This window comes from Peromyscus eremicus, chromosome X, assembly GCF_949786415.1.
Source record: "Peromyscus eremicus chromosome X, PerEre_H2_v1, whole genome shotgun sequence".
Lineage (NCBI taxonomy): Eukaryota > Metazoa > Chordata > Mammalia > Rodentia > Cricetidae > Peromyscus > Peromyscus eremicus.
The window spans coordinates 20,125,172-20,132,520 of record NC_081439.1 but is presented as its reverse complement, the minus strand read 5'-3'; positions in this window follow the sequence as shown (position 1 = coordinate 20,132,520).

Genomic DNA, 7,349 nt, shown 5'->3' with positions numbered 1-7,349 from the left:
TCAGACCCAAATTCTTGTATGATAGCCAGAAAAGCCTAGAGCAGGAAACATCAATCATTTTCAATATAATATAAAATATATCCCATTTGCTTTTAAAACCGAATTAGTTTAGCCAGGATTGGTGACAGTCAGCTATGATCCTAGTGCTTGGAGACTGAGGGAATGAGATCATAAATTCCACACTAGCCTTGACTACAAAACAAAAATAGGTTTCTTTGTTTGTTTTTAAAGGAAAAGAGGAAGAAAAAATAACCAGGATGCTTTGTTTCTTAAAATGATCTATGATATATAAAACGTGAGATATTTGAGATTCTCTGATTGTTAGAAATCTCAACTGAAGGCCAAAAATTTATGAACTTGAAAAGATTATAAAATGCTTTATTGTTGTTTATCATTGTCTTTTCATGGGTGGAGTAAACGTTTTGTTTCCTGATGTTTTAACTTGAGCTATTAAGGCTGATTTTCCCACCACAGTGCCAGAATATAGACAAGTTAAAGCCATCTCATAAATGTTAACAACTTTAATGTTATGTTCACAAAAGCTTTTTAAAAATCTTAGATGAAAGGTTATTGAACTTTCTATTTGATAATAAACGTGTGTCTTTGGGGAATCACATGAACGTCTTAAGGAAATCTATTTTAAAACTGAGTAATGCCTGTATTGTTAATAGGTAAATAAAATTATGATTTGGAAAAATGTAAACCCAGAACATCTAACGGTGCATTTTTATTTCCTCTGAAGTGTGTTCTGGTTTACCATGAAGTGTTGTGTTATAAAAACAGGTGCTGCAAACTTACACTGTACAACCAGAGTAAGCTCTCTGCTTCCTCTTTATCTTGCATGTTCCTTATATACCTTTGGTGGAGCCCAACTGTCTACAGGATAAACTGAATCGTGTAGAACTGTTTTTCACACTTTCCTGGTGAAGTACTTTAGTTGCAGTTTCTTGTCTTGTATAATGATAAGCCACATCCTTCAAATAACTGCAGTGCAGGACAAATTTTCTTTTTGCTCTTAGAAAATATACTTCCCTTTCTTCAGATAGTCACATTTTAAATTATTACTTTCCATTCTCAGCACGCCCTTTTCTTGCCATTCTGGAAACCAATTCTGGAGAGTGAAATCCAGTTTGGGGACAAATTACAGACTTTTTGTAGTCTGAATATATATATGGTATTAGATTTTTTTTATAGTATAATATTAGATGCATATGAAATGAACCTTCTGTGAGTTCTACATTCATAGATTCAGCACAGTTCAGATGTGAAAAATGTTTTGTCTATACTGAGCATGTACAGACTGTTCTTGCCACTTTTTCCCAAATAACTCACCATAGCATTGTGTTAGGTATTATAAGTAATTTGAGGTGATTTTAAATATGTGAGAGGATATGTATGCAAACAACATGCCATTTTGTATAAGAAACTTGAGCATCCATGGGTATTGCTGTCTTTAGTGGGGGTGCTCTGAATCCACTCCATGGAAACCCAGAGAAAACTATTTACACATAGGATACTTTTTCGGTGCTTATGTGTGTGTATGTATGATGGATGTGTATAATTTATATAGACGTGTGCATGTATAGTTGCATATCTATATACATATATATGTGTGCAGCTCATGCACTTGTATATTTTTAGTTGTATGTTAAGATAATTCATTGTATAATGTAAAGGTCTTTTAGGAAGAAAACATGAATAGCTTACTATTTGTACAATAGATTGTTCCTCCTAATATAAGCTGAAACTAACTTCTTTTAGAAATTAAATTTGAATTGTGAGACTAAAGAAACAAAATAATGAGCATATTATTTTTAAAACAAACAAACTAACCTTCAGAGCATAATGAAACAATGTGCTCAGTAGTATGTTAAAGTCAGTTTCTGACCCCCAAGCTGGGAAGGATAGTTCCTGATAGCAGCATGGAGAGCTGATGTTCTTTCTGCCTCTGGCTTCAGACATCATCCATCCAGTCATCTGAGCCACTGTTGGTCCCTGTAAGCAGGGAGAGTGCTGATCTCAGTGCCAAGTCCTCATGCTTCTGGGCCAGGCAGTGAGTGTTAGCCTGACCTGAGCTGCCTTTTCATTTTATTTCAGCTGAACACTGACTGGGCTAGGGGACAGGGAAGTCACAGTGGGGGCCATGGAAAAGGCAGTTGATTCTTCAACTCAGGCAACCCTGACGGAGTGGATGAGGTGGAGCTGGCCTTCCTGGAATTGTTGGACCGATTTTCCTGTTGTGTTTCACTGTCGACTCTCTCACAGACACACACAGGACTGCTCCAGCTCTGCCTGCCACCCACCACCTGGTCTCAGTGGCCTGTCTATCACTTTGTGGAACTCCATCCTCTACCTACAGCGATGTTTCTTCAAAAAGAACTAGTGTGCAGTCCGTTGGTGGGTATTCAAGGGGATCTGTTTGTCAGAACCTTGAGTGGTGCTCAAAGGACTCTTAAGTACCAGTGTACGAGTTTCTGTTTTCAGCCTGTTGACCAGGCTTCTAGGAATGCATTGCATGATTGAGGCTTTCTAGGGGCTTTCTTTACTCTTAAGACAGTGAGACAGGAATTGCTCTTTTTCACTGCCATGAGTCTCTTTTGCTTGCCTATGTGTGGAGATGAACTTTCAGGAGTATTTAAGCATTCTGTTAAGTAAATTTGGAAGACTGGGTTTCAATTAAAATAACCAGACTGTGTGACCCAGCTCCCATTTCCCCTTAATTTTGATCATTAAAACCTTCATATCCCCACAGACATCTGCCATGCTTCCAAATGATTCTTTTCAGGAATGTTCATTCATTATTAATCAGGTTGCATGGTCAGGCAAGTGTGTGATTATTTTAAAGAATGTCCTAGAGATCCAATTACTAAAAGTGCATGCGTTACAGGCAGATGGGGAAGTACAGAAAAAGGGCTGCTTAATAGTTTGATTGGACTTGCATGAATTCCATCAGGTGAGTGTTTGGTGACATTAAGTCTTCCCTAGTTCTCATGTCAGGCAAAGTTTCAATTGCAACTTGATTTATCCTAAATAAAACACACAAGAAATTATAAATTGTCCAAAATGTACTAATTGATTGTTTGAAAACTCAAGACTAGCATATTGGTGCTTATCTGCTTGTCATTTTTGCTTTAGTCAGTCCAGTCCCCCTGGACCCCTCCAGTTCGTTTGGCAGGAATTCATACTTGTCTGTTACCAATTAGATGAATTTGGATGTGCTGGCACTTGCAGGTTACATGTAGTGATATTGTAATTGTAGAGTAATGTTCATTACTTGTAGAATGTTACTGGATCACCCTTTTCCCACAGGTTCCTAATCAATGCACTATTTATATTGAAAAATCTATTTTGTCTGTGTATTGTTCTCTGTCAAAACAAGAGTGTGAAATTGTTGAATATTGTGGTCCCATTCCCAGTCTTGCAAAATGGCTTTAAATCCAGCGGAATCTCCTCTCTTTCCAAGAAACCCTATTTTATTGTCCCTTTTTGGCTCCCCTGAGAGAGTAATAATCACTAAAGTAGTTTTTAAGTAGTATGTTGATTTGGTGGCTTTTATAACTGAACATTAAATACTGAGCTACATAGTTGAATATGCAGATGTTGAATATGCAGATGTTGCATGCTTGTACTATATCATTTAAAATTTGTATATGTAGTGAATTCACCTTGCATATAGGAGCCAATTTTTACTGAAGTTATTATATACTTCCCTGGCTTGGAAAATTACACTCTTATAGATGAAAGCAGGTTCCTTCTGAACGCAGCCTGTTGCAATCTCACAAGCCTGGGTTGATTCCGTGTTTCACATCATTCATTTTGAGCCCTTTAGAGTCTGTATTCTGCTGGTCCATGATAGAAACACCATTCCATGTCCTTCAAAACATATAGCACCTGTAGCTCTATAATAATGATGCCAACATCAGTAAGTCAACTAACTTTTAGGTTCCCCCAGGTGATGGAGATAAGAGATGTGGAACATGTTTCTGAAACAAATAATACAATTTATTTGTGCCGTTTTCAGTGATGTTTGTTGCTCACAATTCTTTTAGGAGCTAACTTTGTAAAACCAATTTTATGAATCTTGGTATATATTTCTGTTGTTTTAAAAAGCAGTGGTTCTCAACCTGTGGGTTGTGACCCCTTTGACAACCCTTTATCTCTAAAAATATTTACATTATGATTCATAAGAGTAGCAAGATAACAGTTAGGAAGTAACAACAAAAATAATTTATGCTTGGGGGCCACCACAACATGAGGAACTGTATTAAAGGGTCACAGCATTAGGAAGGTTAAGAACCACTGTGTTAAAGTTTTTCTTATCTGGTTTGTATTTTGGTAAACATAAATATTCAGTTCCATAGTATAAAGGGTATTTGGATAAGAACCATATGAACTTCCTTGCGTATCATCTGGGAAGTAGGCGGGAAACATCTGGTATTGACAATCAATCACAAGTATCCCAAAGTGGTTTTTTCCAGTGTATTCCATGATTCAGCACACTATTAATATGCCTGATTGTAACGACATTCAGAGCTGTTCAATGATGTTCAGTGAGAGACTGAGAGTGAAATTATTCATGCGTTGCTTGTGTGATCTTCTTTCTATGTTCCAAATGAGAATAACAATTATGTTTCATGCATTGCGCAAACATGACACAGAATATGAGTAGGTGGGTAAAGAACACATCTTTCCTGGAGATACCTAGTTCTTAATCCAATTCATTTTTAAAATTAGAATTTAAAATGACATCTATTTATTTATGCATGTGCATATGCTTGTCTGTGGTGTGTGTGTGTGTGTGTGTGTGTGTGTGTGTGTATGTGTGTGTGTGTACATGAGCACACACGTGCATGCTCTGGCATGTCCATGGAGGTCAGAGAACAACTTGTGAGAGTCAGTTTTCTCTTTTACCATGTAGGTTCTGAGGATCAAGTTTGGCAGTAGGTGCCTTTACACACGGAGCCATCTTCCCAACACTCTCAGTCCAACTCTTGAGCATGAAAGTGAAACCTGCATGGTCTTGATGTCTGAACCAGAATGCTTGCCTGAGTTTGGTCATGAATTAAACCCTGCAATGAATGCTGTCTTCACGGGGATACTAGATGGTTCCTCAAGGTCTAGGTTATGTTATCTGTATCAAAGTAGAGATCCTGGGAGGATTCCCAGACTACCCTTGTGAAATTCAAACATGAGTTGCAGAGCAAGATGATGGCAAGGGATTTAACAACATAGGCTTGGAGCTTATATGTTTTGTCTGCATTGACTTCCTATGCTTTCACCTTTTACTTCAGAGGAGAGGTTTTTTGTTTGTTTGTTTTGTTTTTTTAAAGATGAGTCCAATAGGCACAAGCCCATGAGTTGTTCCTTAAGAGTACCTATCCTGGGTTTCCCCAAACCTCTTTTCTAAAGCCAAACCCTGCAGCTGAGGTCCCTGTGCCATGACTCTTGCATTGGAAATTTTCTGCTTCCCTTTGTTTTCTCCCATAGGCTATACCATAAACAAAAGACAATACCCCACCCCAAGAAAGTTCTCCTGGAATGAATGCTTCTTCAGTATAAAAATACCTTAGGATGAAGAAACCTGGAACCTACAGGGAGCAAGGAAGTAGCTTTCTACTCAGGTAGCTGACCAGCTAGATCACCTCAACTATCACCCTGTGCCAAGATTCTGTTATGCTTCCAGCCCTCCCCACTAGCTTTTTATCCCTTTGTTAATTCATTTTCCTTGACTCTATGAGGTGCGAACTCCTGCATTCAGGTTTTATCCCCTGTGAGGGTGTGATGGCTATTTGGTTCAAATCACACATCCATTTGAAGCCTACATTTGAGACTATGAATGCTTTCTTCCTAGAAAGCTTGTGTGTGTGTGTGTGTGTGTGTGTGTGTGTGTGTGTGTGTGTGTGTGTGTGTTTGTGCCTGCTCATGCCTAAGCTCATGTATCCCTGGATTAGCCCTGAATGATTTAGAATATATTAAGAGATTAGGATGAGTCACATATTAAACTTGGGGTCTTATTATTCTGTTGTGTAGGAGGAAATAATATTTTTCAATAATATTTTCATGATTTGTTAAGTAGGGTAATTGTGTCACTTTGTGTTTTTCAGCCTAAAGGGTTACTTTGTAACTGTTAAGTGTAAACATTTAGCACACATCACACTGTTTACAGCTGTGTTTTTAAACAGTTCTTCCTTGTTTAATATGAAGTTGCCAAATACAATAGTAGCCAGGATTCTTTGGGCCTCTGGAAGATTCCATTTTCATTTATCCCCCCGAAACAGAGACAGAAAAGCTAACATGAAACTAAAAAAAAAAAATCTTTAATGAAAATTATTTATATAGGAAGAAAAACAAAGAGTGGCAAATGGTCTTATTTATTGGGCCTGTGACTTAGGAAATGAGGGGTAGTAGAGTTGAAGATATAGTGTGGAGAAACTTGGTCAAGTCTTTGAAAATGGAGATGAGATGCCAGGCAAGATTGATTGTTTAGGCAACATGAGAACTGTGTTTTATACTATGAAGAGAAATGCTATGAAAAAGCTGTAGTTCAGGGAACAGGTTACAATCAGTAAACTCAAGGAGGAAAGATCAGGAATAAATCACATTTGCAGCTGGAGAGGTGGCTCAGTGGTTAAGAACACTTTCTGCTCTTCTAGAGGACCAAAGTTTGGTTCCCAGCACCTAGTCAGTTAGCTTATAGTGGCCTATAACTTTAGCTCCATAGGCTTCAATGTCTTCTTCTGGCTTCTGAGGGCTTTTGAACTCAGATGTATATACCCACACGTAGACACATGCATACAGTAAATAAAAATAAAATAAAATTTTAAAAAGGAAATCAAATTAAGGAGGTTAGTTTTCTTTATGGAGGAAGACAATGGTCTAAAAATGTAGCAGAATGAGTCCAAATCAGCATGAAGCTATGATAAGTAGACACACATTTCTTCCTGAATGATTTGAATTTTGGAGAGGAAGAATATATTTGTTTCTACTGATGCTATATTACATTGTAACAAACCTGACGGCTTCTAACATCACAAGTCCATTATTTTATAGTTTCAGAAGTCTGACATCACACATGAATTGCCTGTTTATCAGTATCCACAGAGTTCTGCTTCTTTCTGAAGGCTGTGGGATATCATCAATTTTTATTCTTCCATCACCAGATTCTCCAGGCTAAATGCATTCCCTGGCTTGTGGCCTTGTTCTTTGTGTTAAAAGCAGCCATGGTTGGTTCTAGCCTTCCTTACGCCACATCATTCTGATTCAAATTCTTCAGTCGACATCTTTCACTTTTAAGAAGTCTTGTGATTCTTTTGAGTCTCTTAAATCATCCAAATTAATCTCTTTACTGC